Genomic DNA, 12,436 nt, shown 5'->3' on the forward strand with positions numbered 1-12,436 from the left:
GGCTCAGTTGGTTAAGCATCTGATTTCGGCTCAGGTCATGATCTCATTGGCTTGTGAGTTCAAGCCCTGCATCCAGCTCTGTGCTGACAGTGCAGAGCCTGGAGCCTGCTTCAGATTCTGTGCCTTCCTCTCTCTCTGCCCCTCCCCCGCTCCTGCTGTCTGTCTCTCAAAAATAAATAAAAACATTAAAAGTTTTAAAATAAATACATAGGTACATATGTATGCATGTATATATGTATGCATGTATGTATGTATGCTACATATATATGAATGTACATATATATATGCATGCATACATATATACATTCATATATATATGAATTCCGGTGTGTCAGGGGAAAAACCAAAATTAAAGTAAATTATAGTGTTTTTCCTGCAAAAAATTACCTGTTGCCATTATTTGCAGTTTTAGAAGCAACATGTTGGAGTTTATGAAGTAATGTTTGCATATTTATAAGCATGAAATGTTAAAAAATGGAATTGTAATTTTTGCTTTTATAAAGGAATTGTATTTATCTATTCATTTCTTGGAAGAAGTTCACCTCTTTTTACACAGTATAGTTTATTGTAGGCAGTAGTAATGGTACATATAATGATCAATTATATTTCATTATCCCTCTTTGTTTATATTTTCATGAAAATTGAAATATGCAATTGTGAGAATTAGGTATGTATGGCATATGGTGTTCAGTAAAGAGAGAACAAATACCTTTTTAAATTACTCACCCATGACTTTTGCAGCTCTGCTTTATGAATACATTTATAAATCAATGGTCTTATTTCTTAAGATGATGAATAGCAAATGTTTACTTAAACCCTGGGCTATTTACCAATACATACATCAAAAGTTAGGCATTAAACAATTATAGAATATGACTTTCATAACTGCACAAACCAGAGAACCATTTCTTTACTGCTGATATGCAAATTGCAAGGAAAAGTATAAAAATTTATGAATTTCAAAAATAGTAATCACTTTTAGTTTATTTTGAATCTTTGAAAACGTGTTTTTAAAACGCTTATAAATTTATATGTACTAGTTTAAGCCAAAATACAGTTAGTTTTATTTTACACTTGGATATTAACAATATTCTGAAAGGTTCCAAAATTTTTTATTGTCTCATGGACAGTTTTATCTCTTGATTAAATTAACCAGTGTTCCTCTAGTCTTGTTTACTCAATTAACTTGATTAACAGGCCTATTTATATTGATAATACAAAGATAAAACTTCAGTTTAGTTTGTGGCTGTCTGAAATAACTTAAACTCTGCATATGTGCATTTTATTGTGTAGATATGACATTACATAAATTGTAGGATTATGTGGTACTTAGATGTGAGACTGAACCATCATAACTCTAAAAATTAAACAATTTTAATGCCAATGCATTAGATTGGTTTTATATATTAAAAGAATTCAACACATATTCATTAAGTGTCTTTTATGTAATGATATTTTTCTAGCACAGTCATGAATAAAAGTTATTTTGCTCCAAAGTTATTGGAGCTCACAGTCTAGTAGAATTGAAATAAATATGGTGGATTAAATTTTCTTTCAAATTCTATCACTCCTTCCCATGGAGAGACAAAGTGCCTATTTCTTTGTCCTTGACTCTGGTTAGGCCCTGTGACTTGTTTGGCCCAAGAGAATGCAGGGGAAATGCCATGGTGTAACTTCTGGTACTGCGTCCTAAGATATCTGTAGTTTCTATCTTTGCTGTTAGGGGTAACCCTTCTTGGAACCCACCTGCATAGCTGGGAGAAAGCCTATCCAAAGGAGAGGTGTGGGTTAAAAGACCACAGGGACACTCCAGGAGAAAGACCCTGAGCTCCTGACAGGTGCCGGTTTTGTAGGAGTCACCTTAAATGTTCCACATAGTTGAGTCTCCAGATGAATGCAGTTCTAGCCAATACCACATAAAACAAAACAGCCTCTTGTCAGCACCTAGAATCATAAGAAATGATGAATAGTTATGCCATGTTAAACCATAACATTTTGGGGTGCAAAGGAAAGTTCAAAACCGAAGGCATGTTAAAAGTTTTAAATTATGTTTGTTAGAAGATGAAAAGTAAGTGCTAATTGTAAGCATAATAGTGTCTTTTATCCCAATGAAGTTTGAAAAGAAGTTAAAATAAATTATACTCACAGCTTCATGTTTTTCACAAGGAAACCAGAAACAGCTGCTGAAAATCATTTTGCACTTGTAATACATTCATTTATTTTATTGTTAGTTTACATTAATGGAAATATCCGAGAATTGGCACTTACCTGAGGTTGGGACAAGCAGACAGGTGACAAATGTGCTAATGAAAGTAGAACTAGCTGACTAGCTGTGATGCTCATTAAAAGTAGAGCTTGTCTAATTGATACAGAAATTTTCATTTTATTTTTTTTAGGTTTACTTGTTTATTTTGAGACAGAGATGGCACGAGTTGGGGAGAGGCAGACAGAGAGGGAGAGAGAGAGAGAATCCCAAGCAGACTCTGTGCTGCCAGTGCAGAGCCCTATGTGGGGCTTGAACCAATGAAACCATGAGATCATGACTGGAGCCCAAACCAAGAATCAGACGCTTAACCGACTGAGCCACTCAGGCGCTCCGATACAGAAATTTTTGAAGTGAAATCTAATAAATTGATACATTGGTCAATATATATGTTTCTTGTGAGTTTAGCTGATAAAAACCACTACCAGTAAATTCAGAAGGTATTCCTAAAAATGAATTTATGCTCCTGTAGATCTCAGCTAGCCATAGGTCAGGAACTCCCAATCCTGCTGCCTAACAAAGGCATCTGGGGAATAATCAACAAGTCTGTCTAAATCCCACTCAGACCAATCGTTACAGAATTTCTCAGCATGGATTTTAAGCATAATTTCTTTTAAAGCACCCTCGTTAATTTTACATTGTAGTCATAGTTATGAACTACTGCCCTAGTCAACTCTGATTCTGCTAAAACAGTGTTGCCCAGTGAATTACACTGAAGTATATTGGGTCAGACTCTCTAAGAATCATCTCTCTTTATCACATCCTCAAATTATAAAATAATTCTTGTATAAAAAAAGATTTTGCTATGGTAATTCTGCATTGTTAACAACCCCAAACGTGTAGCTTTTAGCACATGGCCTTTTGCTTTCTTGCTCACGAATCTGTATTATCTGTGGCTTTAAGATGCCCTGTGGGGTCAGCTTGGATTTTCTCCAGACTGCAGGCCACAGGTTATGCCCGGGACTTCTCCACATATCTCTTAGTCTGTGACCCGTGCTGCAAGGTCAATGGTTCTTTATGGCATAGATTTCTTATGATAGATGGCAGAAGAGAGAAAGGGCTGGTAGAACTTGCCATGTGTTTTAAGACTTATGCTCAGAAATGGTGCTCTGTCACTTTTGTCTGCATTCCACTGGACAAATAAGTCTCATGAACAAACTCAATGGTCTGTGAGGCAAGGGCATATACTCCATCTCAGGGAAGACATGGCAAGGAAAGAGAGTAGAGGAGGGGTTTGGAATAAATACTGCTCCTTACCACAGCGCTCATGTATATATACTCATAACACAGTGTACTTGGAGCATCTAGAAAAATAATGGAGAAATAATTTTATTCTGCAAGTAGCTTTCGATAGCTGCAAGTAGTCTGTCGAGGCTACTGATGGCTTCTTTGTATTTTATTCCTTTTGCCTAAAGTGAACTTACTGTTTAATGTTCGCCTGAAGGGAGAATATTTTGATTCATTTTCTCACTTGAATATGTGATCTTGAATAAGCTTTTATTTTATAATTTTCATGCTTTATGCTGACACTTCAATTGTAATGTAAAAAATGTGTTTTATAAATCTTTTGGTATGATATTGAAGATTTTGAAAATGCAAATATCACTGAAATAAATGCAATAATAATTCATGTAATAGGTATTTAAAAGTATGTATTTTATAGATTCTATAGAAAAGTTGATTATATTGTAGTTTTCTATGTATTATTGTTCTACATAATTGTCAAAATTGTGAACAATCTCATGATATCCTCATGTAGAAAAGTGTATGTAAAAAACATTACTGCCATATTTTTATTAGAGTGAAAAATGGCAGGCATATTTTTCTCTATTAAATTTTGAAAACAGGGAAATCAGAATTAAAGTCTGTTGAGAACATTTTTTTTAAATTATGTTAGAACTTGAATAGCTTATTTGTTCTACTGGCTAGATGTATACATTCCCTCTTTCAGTGTGCTATGAAGATACTGTGCTAAATCCTCTATTGATATTATTTTAAAGGTTCACCACCAAAACAAAGTATTAAACAAATTTTGCAGAAAAGAAAGAGACTTAGAGCTTAATTGTGAAATAAAATAGGGATTTATATAATTCTAAGATCATTCAGTGAGATATTCTCTTTCTCTTTGAATTTAAACATAGTAACTACCACTGAAAGAAGAGTTCCATCAATTTCACCTTGATTCAGTTTTACCTATTTAGACCTACTGAAGATAACATGAAACTTAACGTTTTAATTTCCAATTTCCTTGAAAAATGTATAATTCAGATATCAACAAAAGATAAAATAATTTGATATTGCCAACAAAGCACTTATTACCAATTGTTACTAATGATCTACAACTAACTTCCAAGATATCACACCACATAAATTGACAAAAAGAACTGTCTTAGGTGAACAGATTACCAGAACATTGTAGGAAACTAAAATTTTATGTGCATTTTAGTGGCCAAATTTTTCAATCTTGATTCTGATTTGGCAATTACTCTAAATTGAAATAGGAAATAAATTTAAGTAAACATTTATTCAGTAAAGAATGTTAGAGGCTCCTGGGTGGCTCAGTCAGTTAAGCATCCAACTCTTGATTCCTCCTCAAGTAGTGATCTTGTGGTTGTGAGATCAACTGCTGCATCAGGCTCTGCACTGGGCCTAGAGCCTGCTTGAGATTTTGTCTCTCCCTCTTCTTCTGTCCCTACCCTTCTCGCACTCTTGCTCTTTATCTCCAAAAAAAAATGTTAGCAGGTACAAAGAGTTCATTTTTATACAACGACAGATTTGGAATAACACAAAAATCTATAACTAAACTATTGTTTGAGTTAAAACTTACGTTGAAAAGTAGACTGATAGCCAAAAAAAGATAATAGGGCATAATAAGTTCATGTACATGGATGAGCTAATGGCTTTTTTATAATTATGTCTTGCAATTACATAGCACATTACAGTGAATAAAGAATATTCATATACATTATTTTGAGGGTCATTTGGTAAGACCTCAAAATATCAAGGTGACATAGATTTGGTAGGGTTATTCCCATTTAATAAATCACCCATCTGGGTTTAAAAGTTAAATAAATTATTCAAATTAGACTATAATTAAGTGTGAGAGCCATGAATCTAAGCCAGACATCATGATGTAGGTCAAGCATTCTGTTTACTATTTTAAAGATACTAGACACATATTGGATATCTATAGTACATTGGTTTTGGTTTAGTTGTTGTTGTTGTTGTTGTTGTTGTTGTTTTTAATCACGTAGCAATCCTACAGGACATTTATCTTTAAAAAAAAATCAGAAAATGGAATTTCAGAACTTAAGTAACTTGTCAGTATTTGGTGAAAAGAATTTTAATTTGAAGCCATCTTGCTCTCTTCACTGTATCTTCCTTTGTGCCTAAGAAGATCCAGAGTTTAAAAATTATAAGAACATAAAATACGCAAACGGCAAGGTATAATGCAAACTTTTTCTTTGTTTTTGTCCTTTTATCTTTTCCTTCTTTTCTCATTTTTCTTCAATTTACTTTTCATTTTTATTTTATATTTCTCTTTTCCTTCTTATATGTTCCATTTTTCTCATTTATTGGTAAAGCCATTTTAAAAATTAAATCTCCTGTAAGAACAGAATTGCTATGCTAAATAAGGAATAATCAGCGTTGACAAACCTCTCTTTCCTCCCTGAAGCAATCTCTGAGGTTTCCTTATAAACTACTGAAAATAAAAATGTTAAAAATGTCTGACAAAGAGACATGTTATATTTCAGTTGCTTCTCTATATAGCATAGCTGGGAAATACGGAAAATAAGCAAATGTCACAGACAGTAATTTGGCATACCATGAATAGTAGATTTAGGGGCAAAGTGGGAACAAATTATTAAGAAATGAGCATTAAAATACAATTCCTAATAATTCCAAAAAGTACTTTAACATTGTATGGTTTAATTACAATAATTTAACAGATCAGAACAAATGGTCAGAGAAGGTGCCTTGCTAAAATCATATAGTAGAAGGGGCTCACAATAACCACCTTGACCTCAGTTTCAAGCACAGGTTTTAGATAAATGTTATTTATTTTTTTTAATATTTGTTGATTTTTGAGGGGGGTGGGCAGAGTGAGAGGAGACAGAGGATCCAGAGAGGGCTCTGTGCTGATAGCAGCGAGCCCGATGTGGGGCTCCAACTCACAAACCGAGATCTCCAAAGTCAGACACTCAACCAACTGAGACACCCAGGGACCCCTATATAGATGTTATTTTAAAAAAAACTTCCTTATGTTGGGGTGCCTGGGTGACTCTGTTACGCATCAACTCTTGATTTTGGTTCAGGTCATGAGCTCATGGTGGTTTGTGAGTTCAAGCCACACGTCGGCCTCTGTGCTGACAGCAGAGCCTGCTTGATATTCTTTCTCCCTCTCTCTCTCTGCCCCTCCCTCACATATGCTTACTCTCATTCTAAAAAATAAACAATTAAAAAATAATAAAATAAAAAGCTTTCTTATGTCATATTATGAATATCAAAAAGTATTATATACAGATGCCACTGCAAAATTAAATGTCTATATTTAGATATTACATTGAGATTAAATGGGTATACCATCTCTAGGATCTTTTTAAAAAAATGTTTATTTATTTTGAGAGAGAGAGACACAAAGAATGAGCGGGAGAGGGACAGAGAAAGAGAGAGAGAGAGAGAGAGAGACAATCCCAAGCAGGCTCCGCACTCAGCATGGAGCCCAACACTGGGCTTGATCTCATGATTGTGAGATCATGACATGAGTTGAAATCAAGAGTTGGACGCTTAATTGACTGAGCCACCCAGGTGCCTCAAGACTACATGGCTATACCATTTCTAGGATCCTGAAGTCATCTGTCAGATTCTCTTTTCTAACTATTCAACAATCTCAGAGAAACTATGTAGGGAGTTAAATGTTTTAAGATCATTTTAAAAACTGGACTAGAAGTTGCACCCATTATTTTTATCCATGTTTCCATGTTTTAGAACAAGTCACATGGATCCATCTGTTTGCGAGGAGCCTGGGGAGTTTATGCTTCCTGATTCCTCATAGGAAAACAAATTGATTAGTGAACACATAGAACTAAGAAGTCAAGAAAAATGAGCACCTAACCTTGATTGAGTGCCTCGATTAGGCACTCAACAAATAACTTTTGATAAAAAGGTTGAAAATAAAGGGATAAAAAAACTATGTACCATGCAAACACTAACAAAAGAAAAATGGAATAACTATATTAATCTAAGACAAAACACATTTCAGAACAATGAAAATTATCAGGGATGAAGAAGGGCAAAACATAATGATAAAGTGGCCAATTCTCTAAGAAGACAAAACAATCATAAATAGTTATGCATCTAACAACACAGCACCAAAATACATAAAGAAAAAAACTGATAAAACTGATGAGAGAAATAGACAAGCTCACTTTATAGTTGGAGACTTCAAAATGATTATGCCAGCAACATATACATCAGGTAAGTAGACAATTAGTAAGGCTATAGATGCCCTGAACAGCACTATCAATCAATTTGTTTTAATTGACATTTTACAAAATACTCCTGGAAAAAAGGAGCAGAGTGCACATTGTTCTCAAGCTTCACCCAGATATACCACATTTAGAATGATGAAACACACACTAAAAAATTTTAAAGTTATAGAAATTTTACAAAGTATGCTCTCAGACTATAATAGAATTAAACATAAATTAATGATAAAGAGAAGAAATTATCAAATACTTGAAGATTAAACTTCAGATGTTTAACACACGAGCCAAAGATGTCTCAAGACATATTAAAAAATAAATTTAAACCAAATAAATATGAAAATGCAACTTATCCAAATTTGTTGAATGCAGCTAAAGCAACACTTAGAGAAAAACTTATTGCATTAAATGCATATATTATAAATGAATAAAGACCTAAAATCAATAACATAAGCTTCTACTTTAGGAAACTAGAAAAATAACAAATTAACTTGAAGCAAACAGAAGAAAATTAAAATGAAGTAAGCAGAAAGAAAAGAAAATAAATGAGAATTAGGGCACGTAGGTGGCTCAGTTGTTGAGCGTCATACTTTGGTTCAGGTCATGATTTCTTATTCATGGGTTCAAGCCCCGCATGGGGCTGACAGTTCAGAACCCAGAGCCTGCTTTGGAGTCTGTGTCTACCTCTCTCTCTGCGCCTCCCCTACTCACATTCTGTCTGTCAAAAAATAAAATAAAATGTTCAAAATTTTTTTAATAAAATTAAAATTGGTTCTTTGAAAAAAAAATAGGTAATGTTGATGAACTTCCAGACGGGCTAATTTAAACAAAAAAGGAGCAAAGACACAAACTACCAATTTAAGAAATGAAGCAGGGTTCATCACTACTGACACCCATGAACATTGAAAGGATAATAAAGGAACAATTCCTGTGAACTTCATAGCTTAGATAAAACATACCAATTCCTTGAAAGACAGGAACTACAAAAAATGACTCAGAGAAATCGATTACCTGAATAACTTTATGTCTACTAAAATAATGGAATCAATAATTTCAAAATTACTAAAAAGCAAATAAAGCAAGGTTGAGGGATACAAGGTCCATATACAAAATTTAAGTGCATTCCTATATATCTGCAGTGAGTGCTGATGAGGTATGAATGTCATTTTATCTGTGTAGTCTTCCTCCTGAAAACATGTAATCATTAGAAAAAATATCAGACAAAACCCAATTGAGAAAAATTCTACCAAGTCCCTGACTAGTAGTCCTCAAAACTGTAAAGATCGTCAAAAGTAAAAAATGTCTGAGAAACTGCCCCAAACCAAAAGAATCTAACAGTCTAAAATTCTAAGAGCCTAGAATTTTAGGAGTCTAAAAAGTTTGCCAAAATAAAAAGTGTGTTACCTAATGAATCTATATGTTCCTGTTCTTCTTACCTAAAGGTAAAATAGCATTTTGATTTTCTGCTAATAGCCATTCCAAGAATTGCATCCTGTTTAGTTGACTGCTCTCTTTCCAAGGAACTGTTCTGTGTCCTTAGCTCATAGCCATTGGTTGTGCTCTTATTTGATACTGACAGACTACACTAGAATTGTGATTTTACTTGTTAAATTACTAATGTATTGTTACTGCTCCTGAGGAGTCCTGCTGTGCTTGTCTAGGACATTGAACCTTCTGTTTAATGACACGGGTATGAATGGAATCTGAAGTCATTACCTTCCCTTGGGTATTATGGCCATTACTGCTGTCCATACCCGCCTAGTGCATTTCTGGGGTACTTTCTATTCTTACCCTCTGCCTTCTCCTACTGTTGTTCTTCAGTAAAATCACCCAGATTATACCTCTATCTCTATACATATGCATATATGTACACATATACTTACACATGTGTGTATATTTCTGTTTATAATCTTATGTCTTTAATTTTAAAGGTATTTTTGAGATTGTGATTCCAAATGTATCACAATTATTAATGTAATCTTATTTCAACACTTTCCACATTATATTCATTGAGAGGTATTCTTTGATATAAATTTTTATTTTTATTAACTTGCCCAAATCATCTATATTTCTTTACCTAAACAGTTTATGAAAGTTTTGACAAGTAAAATTTATCTTTATTGGCTGCCAACTGTCTATACTGTCACCCAGCATATTTTCAGATCTAAAGATCCAAAAAACAAACTTCTGATTGTCATGAACCTCTGCCAAAGAGAACTTTGTGAAATAAAAGAGAAAATGATGCTGGGATGTCATTCTCATGTTGAAGACTGTCTTTTCCTTGCAGTCTTTGAAAAGAGTTCTACAATTGAAACATAGTATCTGTCACTTTTCCAGGATAAGGAGAAAGCAGGGAAGAGTACATGGGTTGTATAACCATCACTTCTGCTATACAATAGATTAGAAAACCTAGACAACTTTGTTAGTCTTCTGGTTAAGAAACACTTGAGAATCTCATATATAGTATATTGACCAGAATAATAAATGTACATGAATTAAATTCTGATGTAGTTCTTTCAGAGATACATGTTTAGCTATTAACTAACAATAATATAAAAGAAATACTTTTCTTCCAGAGAGATGACACTGTATTTTACCTGATTAGCTGAAAGAATAATATTTGAGAACTGTTCTATAAGGGTTGATATGTCTCTTATACCACCAGAATTTATGAATGAGGATATGGTCTATGTAATGATTTTGAATGTATTTGGATTTGAACAAGAATATTCACAGTATATTAATTCATTCATCAAATGTTATTGATGGCTTATTATGTGTCCAGTACTTTGTTAGGCTTTAATGGGCTGCTATGTGAACAAGACAGATATGGCCTCTGCCCTCAAGTATACCACATCATATGCATTTATATGCAGTAAATATATTAAGACTGAGAAAGGAAACAAAATGTATAAATGAGATAGAATGCTGAGATAGAGAAAATCAAGATGGATGGGCTTTTCTCATTGAGGAAATTAGAGAAAGTCTGTGCTATATGAAAAGTATTAAGGATGAGAATAAGATAACCATGAATAATAATAATAATAATAATAGATCATTATAGACTTACTGGCATGATTGAAAGTTGTTCATCCCTGTTTACATAGCTTCTAAGATGACCAAGTTTGAAGCAGTACTTTCCTTGAAATTCTACTGGCTACTGACATTTATTTATTCTGCTTCCTGAAGTATATTGGTCAAAATTATGGCTAACGTTGAAGTTGTTGTGAAGATATTTTTTATTAATATTTTCTACAGAAATTATTTGCCACATCAGAAGCACACACCGTAGAAGGAATTATTTTCCAACAAATCCTTAAATACTAGGATACTTATCACAGGCATCGGAATTCAAACGTGTAATTTTGCTGCCATTGCTTAGAGGAAAATGGCTCAGGTAAAATAACCTACCATTAGACATCAACTAAGGTTTGGTTGCTTGATCATTGTATTTTAGTTTTACTTAGTTATTAGCTTTACATCCATTTTCTTTTTGATGGGGTAAGTTTAATTCTTTGAATCCAAAAATATAGTCATAGGGAAACATCTCGTCTTCCTGTATTTTGATTGTTGCCTGCTAATTCCACAGATAATCTAGAGCTGTATAAAGTCTGACTCTCAATAAGAATAATCAGGATACTTATCTCCAAAGAAAAAAACAACAACGATTTCCTGTGCTGTGTCATGTCTCTCTTCTGATGATTAAAGTATAGGAAAAGAGTTTTCAGTATCTGTCAGTAGAATCACAACTGACTGAGGAACTCACCAAAGATTTTATCAGAATGAATTACAGGAAGCTATACCAGTCTAAGTTGATGTGTACAGTCAGTAGTAACAAAGTAACAACTGAATAGTGGGTCACATCACACATGGCCTAAGTATTATTTCAATATTCTTTATTTAGTATTCTCCACTAGTGTGATGTTCCTTTTTGCTTGTTTGAAATATCAGAAAAGTGTAAAGTTTTGAAGAATGTTAGAATTAGTCATTCTGAGTTTTTTTCTAAAAAATCTTTAATTTTAATGGGAATTATTTAATACATTGTACACAGATAGTCTTTTTTTTTAAACGTTTATTTATTTTTGAGACAGAGAGAGACAGAGCATGAACAGGGGAGGGGCAGAGAGAAAGGGAGACACAGAATCTGAAACAGGCTCCAGGCTCTGAGCTGTCAGCACAGAGCCCGACGAGGGGCTCACACTCACAGACCGTGAGATCATGACCTGAGCCGAAGTCAGATGCTTAACCAACTGAGCCACCCAGTCTCCCCGATTGTACACAGATAGTCTTAACTTTAGGGCGGTCTTGTGTATAATTCTTTGTTAGACTTTTGACTAAACTTCAAGGGAAGACAATTTATTGAGATATGACAAAAGTGCAATTTAAAACATCATTAATATCGGGCACCTAGGTGGCTCAGTTGATTAAGCATCTGACTCTTGATTTCCGCTCAGGGCATGATCTCACAGTGAGTTCGAGCGTTGCAATGGGCTCTGCAATCATGGTGTGGAGCCTGCTTGGGATTCTCTCTTTCTTTCTCTCTCCCTGCCCCTCCCCCATCTGCTCTCTCTAAATAATAAGTAAATAAATTAAATTAATGAATAAAGAAAAAATGTTAAATATCATATGCACTGAATTCTGACACTTCAACTAAATCTTACAAATTTTAAAGAGTCTGGACTATTAT

At 33.9% G+C, this 12,436-nt stretch overlaps 1 long non-coding RNA gene across 3 annotated transcripts in view; it reads left to right on the forward strand.

Annotated features, from left to right (window-relative positions):
* Positions 1-12,436, forward strand: part of LOC125923119 (uncharacterized) — a 200,367-nt gene that overhangs the window by 49,007 nt on the left and 138,924 nt on the right. The window lies entirely within an intron of this gene.

This window comes from Panthera uncia, chromosome B1 (assembly GCF_023721935.1).
Source record: "Panthera uncia isolate 11264 chromosome B1, Puncia_PCG_1.0, whole genome shotgun sequence".
Classification (NCBI taxonomy): domain Eukaryota; kingdom Metazoa; phylum Chordata; class Mammalia; order Carnivora; family Felidae; genus Panthera; species Panthera uncia.